General features: G+C 41.3%; 1 protein-coding gene across 7 annotated transcripts in view; it reads right to left on the reverse strand.

The window, feature by feature from the left end:
• ANKRD45 (ankyrin repeat domain 45) overlaps positions 1-8,397 on the reverse strand; it is a 51,102-nt gene extending 42,705 nt beyond the window's left edge. For 3 of the 7 annotated variants that reach the window (XM_077901715.1, XM_077901711.1, XM_077901716.1), the window contains exon 1: positions 7,589-7,997. The gene's annotated coding sequence lies outside the window, so the exon portion shown is untranslated. The other 4 variants (XM_077901713.1, XM_077901712.1, XM_077901717.1 and 1 more) reach the window with 4 other exon arrangements.
• Between the last annotated feature and the right edge of the window lie 3,542 nt (positions 8,398-11,939).

Raw genomic sequence — 11,939 nt, forward strand, 5'->3', positions numbered from 1 at the left:
TATCTCTATCTATCATAGCCCTACATTAATCTCTACCTTCACTAAATATATAAATACTTGTAAGCTGTTGAAGTTAGGAATTCTTTGATTACAACAGAAAAATAATAAGATTAGCTTTCAAAAGTAAGATTTCCTCACATAACAAGAAATTTAAAGGTGGAAATGGTTCAGCAGCTCAAAAATATAGATCCAAGCTCTTTCTAGCTTTTTATGTCATCATAGTGTGTAAGACCGTCATCATCATGGCTGTTGCCTCATAGTGACATGAGAGCTGTCATAATTCCTGGCATCACATCTGCATTTGAAGCAGGAAAAAGGCGGAATCCTCCAGAGGATATCTATGCCATCCATCCTTTTTAAAAGGAAAGCAAAAAAAAATCTTTCCGAACAAGCCCGAACAAAGGCCAGATTGTATCCCTTACTTAAAAGCAGCAAAAAAGAACGTTTCTCAATTTTCCTGCTTTTATAAGAAGCAAGCAAGGTATATGGGGTGAAAATGGGAGTTGTTAGCCAATCAACGATGACTCCACCATAAGATTTGGCCCAAACTTTATCTTTGAAATTTTTTCATTTAATTCCTTCATTTTACAGAATATAAAGAAAACCTATAATCCTTTTGAGTGCTATCATCTAACTCTCCATCTTCCCAACACACACACACACACATACACACACACACTTTCTTAAAGAATCCCAATCTCCATTTTGGAGATTTCTAGTGAGAGATAAAGGAACTTTCCACTATGTAAGCCAAAGAAGCAAGATCCCCCTCCTCTCCGTCTCAGCACAAGGTTGGGGGCAAGAATATAAATTAGGCTCTGCCAATCAGCTGCTGCTCAATCCTAGGATCTTGAGACTCTTTCTGCTGTTGTTTTTAATTATTTCATTTTTTATTCACATATAGCATTGTATTAGTTTAACATATACAACATAATAATCTGATCTATGTATACATTATAAAATGATCACCAGGGTAAGTTAACATCCATCATCTCACATAATTAGAAAGTTTGTGATGCAAACTTTTAAGATCTAATCTCTTAACAACATTCAAATACAATACAGTATTGTATTTACTTCAATAGTTATATTAACTATACTCACTATGCTGTACAGTGCATTCCCAGAACATATTTATCTTATAAATGAAAATTTTTACCTTTTGGCCCTCTTCACCCGTTTCACCTGTCCCTAACTCCACTTCTGGCAACCACCAATCTGTTCTCTGTATCTGTGAGTTAAGTTTTTCTAGCTTTGACATGTGAGTGACCAGGATCTTAACACCTGAACAAGGGACACATGAACATGAGGCTAACTGAAGGTCATTCATCACAGTGACAGCAAGGTTGTACTGATCAAACTTCTTGCTATGAGAACATGCTGTGGTTCTTGTGGTCTGACCCTCCAGAGCTCCCTTGGTTCCTGCTCATTTCCAGGCTCCTCATGATTATGTGAGCCTTTGATATAGTACTCAGACATAGCTGTCTTCCCCAAAATCTGATCTCCCCTTCCTTAGGAACAGAACCCCATTCTCTTTTTTTTAACCACACATTTTTAAAAAACCAATATTTATACTGAAATCAAACTATTTTTCAGTCTCTCTTGCAACATGATGTGGCCATAAGTCCAAATAGTAGACGTAAGAAGTTATATAGTATGCAACTTTTAGGAAAGTGTCATTCCTTCTCACTGGATTGCAAGCATGATGTCTAGAGTTTACACAGCTAATTTAGACTATGAGGTAGATATTCTGTCCAAATACATATATGCTATTTAATATATTGTATTATACATAGTATATCTAAATTATTTTATTGTATTACATAGTATATATTAGTTAATGATATCTTATTTTAATTTTATATATGTAAATGTATATATGTATATATCTTCTATTAATAGGGTAACCTGGGGCAGCCCTGGTGGCACAGCAGTTTAGTGCCGCCTGCAGCCCGGGGTATGATCCTGGAGACCTGGGATGGAGTCCCACATTGGGCTCCCTGCATGGAGCCTGCTTCTCCCTCTGCCTGTGTCTCTGCCTCTCTCTCTCTCTCTCTCTCTCTCTCTCTCTCTGAATAAATAAATAAATAAAACTTAAAAAAAAAAAAATAGGGTAACCAGGGGCACCTGGGTGGCTCAGTGGTTGAGCATCTGCCTTTGACTCAGGTAGTGATCCTGGGATCCTTGGACCAAGTCCCACATCAGGCTCCCCATAGGGAGCCTGCTTCTCCCTCTGTCTATGTCTCTGCCTCCCTCTGTGCCTCTCATGAATAAAAAATAAAATATTTTTTAAAACATAGGGTAACCAAATAACTTACTGTCAGTAGTAATGGACACTTTTGTCTGGATACATTGCATATATGGGATATACTTGCATGTATATCATTAACCAAAATACTACTTATACTTACTACATGTAATACACTGATATTTTTATTTCCATTATATATTTTTTAATTTTTTATTTTTTAAGTAATGTCTATATCCAATGTGCGGCTCAAACTCAGGACCCTGAGACCAAGAGTCACATGTTCTACCAATTGAGCCAGCCAGGCATCTTATTCTCATTATAATTTTTAAGGCTGGCGCCATCCACCAAATTGATTTTATGACCCACTAATGGGGGTACAAGCCACACGGTGAAAAAACATTAGTTTTGAATAACCTCTATGGAACTATAGCAGGAAATCAACAAGAGAGAATTTAACAGAAGTTAGACAGCATGTGTTTATGGTTAATAGCTTGGGTGACATATGTTTCGATGTACCCAGGGTCCCATTTACATCTGTTCCCCTGCTGTAATTTTTAATGGCATCCTCTTTTGCTCTCAAGAATGTCTATCATTACCACACAATAAATTGTTTTGTCACCCTATAAATAACATTGTAATTTTCTAGAACATATCTACTATAGATATGCATATTCAAACTTTAGAGAAGCAGAATATGCTTTAAAATGCCTTTCCTCGTGGGTTTATTGGGGGCCTGGACAGGAGACCTTGAAGATACTGAGAAAATCCTATTTACATCTCATACATATTCCTGTCACTAGGTCTAGAATAATGTTTTTTTCTCCTCCATTCCTACTAGCCAAATCCTACTTAGGCCAAGCTATAAACCTATTTTCTTCCTAAAACTTTCCTTGACTCTTCTCTAGAATGTACATAGGCCTCTCTCTTCTATGATCTTCAAAGGCCATTCTATATAGCCTGTAACATACAACTTACCAAGTATGGTATTAAATTATTTTCTATTTGTTTCAAGTATAGAAGACATCTACTTAATTAGATTATAAACTGGATGAGGGTAAGGATCAAGGTTTACATTTCTCTTGTGTTACTTTCAGACTTACCACAATTCTTGACAAGTATTTGTTCAATAACTCTTAACATCAAGCTTGCAATTCCCTCTGCTTTTCTTCACAGCCAAGAACAATGGGTTTTGGAGTCAGAAAGACTTGAGTTTTCAACTTGATCCTGCAATTGATTAACTGCATAATACTGGGTGATTTACCTAATCCCTTGTAAGAATAATACTAGACCTAGTTTATATAATTGTTCTGAGGGATCCCTGGGTGGCGCAGCGGTTTGGTGCCTGCCTTTGGCCCAGGGCGCGATCCTGGAGACCCGGGATCGAATCCCATGTCAGGCTCCCGGTGCATGGAGCCTGCTTCTCCCTCTGCCTGTGTCTCTGCCTCTGTCTCTCTCTCTCTGTGTGACTATCATAAATAAATTTAAAAAAATAAATAAATAAAAAATAAATATAATTGTTCTGAGAATTAGAACAAATTAGATGATGCATATGTCAAGCACATGTTGAGCACTCAGGAAGCAAAATCTATCATCATCACTAATTATATCATCATTCCTCCAGCAAAAGCATTCATGAAGTAAAAGAAAAGATGGTAATATTATTATTTCTTCTTTTTCTCTACTACACAGCTATCCTATGTAGGGCGTAAGTAAATGATTTTCTACTCTACCACCACCAAACACTTGATTACAGAGAGATTATTCTGCATCTAGAGATCAGTGTGGTCCCAAGTTAATTCAGAGATTTGTAAATAAACTAGATCAAATCTGGAAATACAATTCAGGCCAGAATACTGAAAGCTACCCTTGACATACCCTTGAATGAAGCTTAATTTCCATATCAGCCCAAAATTAACATGATTAGGGCAGCATTTCTCAAATTCCTTGATCTCAGGGCCCTTTATACTCTTAAAAATGGAGAGGTCCCAAAATTTTTATGTGGGTTATATCTATCAATATTTATCATATTAGAAAAAAACATTTACCATATTAAAAATTAAAACTTATAAATCTTTTTTTTTAAGATTTTATTTATTTATTCATGAAAGACACAGAGAGAGAGAGAGAGAGAGAGAGGCAGAGACACAGGCAGAAGGAGAAGCAGGCTCCATGCAGGGAGCCCGACGTGGCACTCGATCCCGGGTCTCCAGGATCAGGCCCCGGGCCGAAGGCGGCACTTAACCGCTGAACCACCCGGGCTACCCAAAACTTAGAAATCTTTAAAATATTTATTAGTTCATCTTAAAACAATTATACATTAATATACAAAATATAGCTTATGAAAAATAACTATATTTTACAAGGAAAATTTGATGAGAAGGTAGCATTGTTTTATATTTTTGCAAATCCCTTTAATGTCTGGCTTAATAGATGGGTTCAAACATCTGCTTCTGCTTTCATTGCCATGTCATGTGATGTTGTGATATCACCTGTCATTTAACCTCCAGAAAACCACTATAACATGGCAGAGAATGAGAATACAAAGGCAAGTTATGTGTAAGAACTCATATGAAGATAGCTTTACTGGTGAACTCCCTGAAAAATGTCTCATGGATCCCCAAGGAATCCTCAGACCATACTTTGAGAACCACTGGACTAGGACTAAGTCCTAAGACTGAAGCCACTCTGGTCTATGGTCAAACTCTCAAGACTGTTCTAGTCTAAATCTAGATTAAACTGAGATCAGCCTTTCTGAAATAAAAGGACAAAGTGAAGTCTTCCTGGGTATTTATCCTTAGGTCTGCTTATTATTTCATTTTTTTAAAAAAATTTTATTTATTGACTTGACACAGAGAGAGTAAGAACACAGCAGAGGGAGTTGCAGGCAGAGGGAGACAGAGAAGCAGGTTCCTTGTGAGCAGGAAGCCCAACTTGGGGCTCGATCCCAGGACCCAGGGATCACAACTGGAGCTGGTGGCAGATGCTCAACCACTGGGCCACCCAGGTGCTCCAGGCCTGCCTTTTAAAAGACAACATCTAATCAAGAAAATAAACACTCCTGTCAAATGTTTGGTGGTTTACTGCTGATTGTGTCCTTCATCATATTATCTTTTGAAGACAGAGCAAAGAATTCTATTCTTTATGACTTTTTCTTCTTATAACACAGAAGTTTTAGAATATTTCAAAGTATTTTTACTGTGAATATAAGTACTAATAGGATGATCATATAGCTTTGCCTTTCTTCCTTTTATCAATATTCTATATATTGAAATTTTAAATATTTATTTATTTATTTATTATTTATTTATTTATTTGGGGGGAGGAAGGGCAGAGGAAGAGGGAGGATCTCAAGCAGACTCTTCACTGAGCACAGAGCTGGACATGGGGCTCAATCTCATGACCCTGAGATGTAACCTGAGCAGAAATCAAGAGTTGGACGCTTCACCAAAACACCCAGGGACCCTCCTATTGAAAATGTTTAACTCTACTTCCTCACTAATATTTTTGCTTTAGAAAATACTTATTTTTTTAAGGTTTTTTTTTTTTTTTTTTCCATTCATGAGAGACAGGGAGAGAGGCAGAGACACAGGCAGAGGGAGAAGCAGGCTTCATGCAAGGAGCCCGACATGGGACTTGATCCTAAGTCTTCAGATCACTCCCTAGGCTAAAAGCGGCGCTAAACCGCAGAGCCTCCCGGGCTGCCCTAGAAAATACTTATTTTGATGAGAAATGTGTAATTTATATTTAACATATAATGAGCTTAGTTCTGTTATTGGTTTGTTTTTGTTTTTTTGTTTGTTTGTTTGTTTTTATTCATAGAGACACAGCTAGAGGGAGAAGCAGAGACACGGGCAGTGGGAGAAGCAGGCGCCATGCAGGGAGCCTGATGTGGGACTCGATCCTAGGTCTCCAGGATCACGCCCTTGGCTGCAGGTGGCGCTAAACCGCTGCGCCACCGGGGCTGCTCAATTCTGTTATTGTTAAAAGAATTAATCAACATGTTTTTAACTCTCAGTTTTAATTTCTAATTTTTACTATATTTTTAATCTTTGCTGTATGCCTAAATATAACCCACATAAAAGAAAGCTGTTTGGGATCAGTAATTTTTTAAAAGTGGTAATGGAGTCCTGGGACCGAAAACTTTGGGGACCACTGTTTTAGGACATGAATGAGATTCAGAAGTGGCAGAGTCTTTCAGGGACCCTTGCCTTTACATGGTTGCTGTAGCAAGGTGAAGAAGTTCTGGATCCCTGGGTGGCGCAGCGGTTTGGCGCCTGCCTTTGGCCCAGGGCGCGATCCTGGAGACCCGGGATCGAATCCCACATCGGGCTCCCGGTGCATGGAGCCTGCTTCTCCCTCTGCCTGTGTCTCTGCCTCTCTCTCTCTCTCTGTAACTATCATAAATAAATAAAAAAAATTAAAAAAAAAAAAAAAAAAGGTGAAGAAGTTCTGTATGGAGGGAGGCCTGTGAATCAAATCACCCCAACCAGTGAGGAAGAGTAGTCACAAGGGCTTAGGGCACTGACTAAACCAGGAGAGATCTGTTCACAAAGTACATGACCCCAGACGTGACAAAGAGACCTCAGGAAATTCCCCCCAAAGATCGCGTGAGCCATCCACATGTACCCACGTATCAGGACATCATCTCAAGGAGAGAATCAGGGGAGAAGTTATCTGAGAACCTGAATATTTTTGCATAAGAGAAATTAAACATTAGACAAGCCAATTACAGATTGGTCTACACTTTAAAACTGCACATTTCCATTATTTCTTTTCCTAATAACCAATGAGTGAGCGCTCACAAAAGAAACTAGGTCACTGGGGACCTAGTGGGTGGCTCAGCGGTTGAGCGTCTGCCTTTGGCTTAGGGCTTGATCCCAGATCGGGATCGAGTCCCACATCGGGCTCCTTGCAGGGAGCCTGCTTCTCCCTCCCCTGTCTCATGAATAAACAAATAGGAAGAAAGAAAAAGAAAAAGAAAAAAAGAAAAGAAAAGAGGAAAGAAAGAGGAAGGAAGAAACAAACTGGGTCATTGACAAAAATAAATTAAATTTTCTTTGCCCATAAAAGCTGTAAGAGAAGTCACAAGGGCAACCCAAGTACCTAGAACCAAAAGCACGGAGAGGAGAGAGGCAGGGTTGGGACTACGAAGGCAGAATGGCCTAACGGTCTGTGAGCCCGAGGGCCCACGCCTTGGTCTTAATTCTGGTATCTGATTGATAACGACGTGACTCTTCAGAACCCACACTCCTTATTCGTGAAATGAGAACCGCAGCTGCTCGGTTTTACTTAATCCGTGTTGGGAAGCGGGGTCTAGGAACTCTTGCTCTTACCTACCAAGTGCGAACCCACCGGAGGCTGCTAAGACACTAGCAACAGAACATCACGGGGCCACGGGGCTGCCCTGGGCCAGTCCCACCGTCGGCACCGAGACCGGGGGTAGAAGGATGCGAAGAGTGAAGACCAAGCTCAGCGCGCCGGCTCGGAAAAGGCTTCCGAAAGGAGCAGGAGTCTCAAAAGGAGAAGACAGCGCAATCCCGAGACGCGGAGAAGCATAATCAACAAAGGGCAAGGAGGCAGACACGCTTGAAGTTGTTAGGATGGATAAATAGATCTTAAGGCTCCTTAAGCTAACTAGAGTCTTTCTTCAAAACACGTGGTCCAAAAATAATTTTTTTTAATTTCTAAAATAAAAAAAACAAACAAACAAAAAAAAGAAAAGCCTTGGTCCCCGGAGGGTTTCAAGTCCCACCTCAACGAGGGGGTCCCCAGGGCAGCCTTGGCCACGGGAGCCCAACAAAGGCGGGCCTGAGAAAGGGGAAACGGCGGGGCGGCAGGCACAGCGCGCGTCCCCGGAGGGGAGGGACGCCCGCCCCCGGGGGCCGCGACCCGAACATCCCGGCAGGGGCAAAGCCTGAAGTCGCGGCGGCTGACGCGCACCCCCTCCCGCTCCGGGGCCCCAGCCGCCCCGCGGGGAGACGCCCGCTCCTCCCTCCCCGCGCCCCGGCCGCCCGCGCCCCGGCCGCCCGCGCCCCGGCCGCCCGCGCCCCGCGCCGCCGCCGACTCACCGCTCCCCAGGCCCGCGGCTTCCGCGGTTACCATGGCGACGGCGCACCCGTGCGCGGTGGCGCCGCCCCGAGCGCTGCGGTTCCGGCTGCGCGCTTTGGTCAAGGTGGCGAGGCGGGGGCGGCGGGAGCGCGGGGGCGGGCGCGGAGGGGCACCTCGGGGTCGGCTGCATCTCGGGGTCCCGGGGGCGGGGGCGGGGGGGCTGCTCGTCGTTTATTTTGTAGACTTTTCTGTCCTATGATGCTTATTTTACTTTCCAATGAGAAAAAATAAAATTTAAAAATAAGGCGTGCGTATGTATTGGAGGCAGGTCCCTCTTAAGTCTTAGCTTTGGGCTTTGAACTAAAGAGTTTTCCAGAAATACAAGAATGCTTTCTGAAAGACTACAAAAGATTGTAGTTATGACGGGCAGCTTGCTTAATTTTCGAGGCCCTTAGAGGTCTTTCTCTTAGGGTATATGGTCATTGTCACCAAGGAGTCCGTTTCCTGAGACCTCACAAGTGCCCGCTGTGTCAGGAGTGGAAGGACCTTGGAAATTAACGTTTAGGTTGGTTGAGGAATTTAAGATCCAAAGCAGGTGACTTCTTATTTTCTTTTTTTTTTTTTTAAGGGAGGATGGGAAGTGGTGAGACAGGGGCATCAAAAAAAAAAAAAAAAAAAAAGCCAGCAGAGAAGAGCCACGCTTGCACAGAAACTACATAAATGTCCACATTAATCACGGAGTGAAGACAGCTAGGGAAGGAAAACATTCGTTTCTTTACTGTTTGTACAAGGACATCGTTAAGGAGGAGGTAATATTTTAGAAGAGCTCAGAATTTGAGCTGAAGACTGGAGAGTCTAGTTTTAAAATAAATATTCGGCCTAAGAACCAAGCAAAATATCTCTAGGATAGATCTGAAGTTCTGGAATAAAGAATAAGTTTGGAAAAAAATTTAACTGTAATTGTTAAATTTCGCTTATTCAAAGTAGTTGTAATAGTCGAAATATTAGAGTTTGACATTATAGGTAGGAACAATTGTCTAAAAGTTCTGTCATCTGCTAGCTCACTCCTGCAGACAATATATAGCACATTTGCTCTGCCAACCATTCATTTCCTACTGAAGCTGTTGGAGGAGTAAGACATTTTAGGTATTTCACTTCTGATACGTTATAAGTGTGTATTTTTCATAGTCTGGTTGGTTTCTTTTTAACATCTGGATGGAAGATGACTTTAAGATTTATTTCTTTCTTTATTTATTTATGATAGACAGAGAGAGAGAGGCAGAGACACAGGAGGAGGGAGAAGCAGGCTCCACGCTGGGAGCCCAACACCGGACTCCAGGATGGCGCTTTGGGCCAAAGGCAGGCGCTAAACCACTAAGCCACCCAGGGATCCCCATGAATCTGTTTTTAATTAATCTTCACTGGGTGTGAAGAATTCCCAAATACAACTGTTTATGCAAAGTCTTAAGTGGATTTCAATACCGAAAGTCAAATAGAATTCTTAAAGATTATTTTTAGTTCTCTGAATTCTAGAAAGGATGGGAAGACTCGAAGTAGGTCTGAGAAACCTAAAAGCAAAGGGCCTTGTTCTCTGCTTAACTCCTGTCAGAAACAACTGCGTGATTTATTTAGGCAGGCTAGGTTTGAAACAGTCTTATGAAGAATTCTGGCCTAAGGGTGGCCTAGATACAGCAGAAAGATTTCTAAGATCCTCTCTACATCCCATCCCCTGCCCCACAAGTTTGGCATGAGAATTTTGAAAAGAGCCAGTGGATCTGAAGGGGCCAAATTGATGTGCAAGAGACAGATCTTAGCAACAACCTGTGGGTTCTAATAAAGAACCCAAATAAGACAGTGAAGTCCTGGTGTACAAAAGGCTTAAGGAGAAGAGGAGTTAAGCAGTATTCGAGCCCTGCAGAAATTAGGTCAGCTCCAGAAAATTATGGTGGAGGAGGAGGTTTCCAAATTGATTGAAATTAATTTTTTCTACCCTAAGAGAATGGGGCCTCTGAATAGAAATTATTTTAATTATTATATTTCTTGAATTCCACAGTTCATAGACTAGGAATCCTGTTCTTTTTTTTTTTTTTTTTTTTTTTTTTAGATTTTATTTACTTATTCATGAGAGAGACACAGAGGAATCATGTTCTTTACACAATGTTAATTTCTTTTTTTTTACAATGTTAATTTCTGATGAAATAACAAGATAGACTAGTTGAAAGTTATTCCAAGGTAACGTAATGTGCTACATTAATCATAGTATTTCATTGATTGCTGGCCTGTTACATACTGAGTGCCACACTAAGTCATTCATGTAAGTCATTGCTGGGGCTCCTGGGTGGCTCAGTGGTTGAGTGTCTGCCTTTGGCCCAGGTCATGATCCTGGGGTCTTGGGGTAGAGTCCTGCATCGAGCTCCCACGGTGAATCTGCCTTTCCCTCTGCCTATGTCTCTGCCTGTGTGTGTGTGTGTGTGTGTGTGTGTGTGTGTGTCTTATGAATAAAAAAAATAAAATAAAATCTTAAAAAATGAATAAAAATAAATAATCACTAATTCCCATACCACTCTTTGAAGGTGGTATTACTATTCTGAAACTGATACTCAGCAAAGTTGAGTCACCTACCTAAAACCACACAGCTAGAGAAGGGCTAAACCAGAATTTGAACATAGGTCAGGCTGGTTTAAATCATCACAAAATTGGCACTGGTTAGCTATAAACAAATTAAATATTAGAGGATGCCGGTCCAAAATTATAATTTGATTTCAAAATAATCTACATTAAGATCCCCTTGGCAGTAATTAGATACTAATGCCACTCCTGGTGTGTGACTAAATAACTGTTTCTGTATATCACTCCACAGTTGAGAAGTAGAAGAGGTGATACTGAACATCCATTGTTTTTGCCTGCTCATCCTTCCTCTTCTGATTATAAGACCCAGTTTTCTAGGATGGAACCCCTGTGGTACATTCTCAGTCCATGTAGTTTGGGGTGCAGATCCCACTCCAGATCAAGTCCTGGCCACACAGTGTTTTCTTCACTCCTGGTTATAACAATCGAGTCAGGGGAAAAAAAAAAAAACATAGAACACAAATCAGTGGAATGAAGCTAATCCTGAGTTTCCGGCAGAGCTGTAAGTAATAGGCATGCTTTTTTTCAGCAGGGGTTAAAGACAAGAGGACAGCCTGAGTTGGGACTAGCCATCTTGCCATGGATAGAGTTGACAGAACAATGGAAAAGCCAGGAACTGAATAAGAGATCGAAATCTGATGCTGGTTGCTTGAGCCCTGGAGGTAGACATGCCTGAAGCTAATTTGTATTCTCCTTTTTCAATTACTACAATAAATTACTATTTTCTAAATAATCCCCCCCAAAAAAGGATTGGATTTCTGTTACTTGGGGTTTTTTTTTGTTGTTGTTGTTTTTTTAATTTATGATAGTCACACAGAGAGAGAGAGAGGCAGAGACACAGGCAGAGGGAGAAGCAGGCTCCATGCACCGGGAGCCCAATGTGGGATTCCATACCCGGTCTCCAGGATCACGCCCTGGGCCAAAGGCAGGCGCTAAACCACTGCACCACCCAGGGATCCCAGATTTCTGTTACTTGTAACATCAATGTCCCAAAAAAAAAAAAAAAAAAAAA

This window comes from Canis aureus, chromosome 6 (genome assembly GCF_053574225.1).
Source record: "Canis aureus isolate CA01 chromosome 6, VMU_Caureus_v.1.0, whole genome shotgun sequence".
Taxonomy (NCBI): domain Eukaryota; kingdom Metazoa; phylum Chordata; class Mammalia; order Carnivora; family Canidae; genus Canis; species Canis aureus.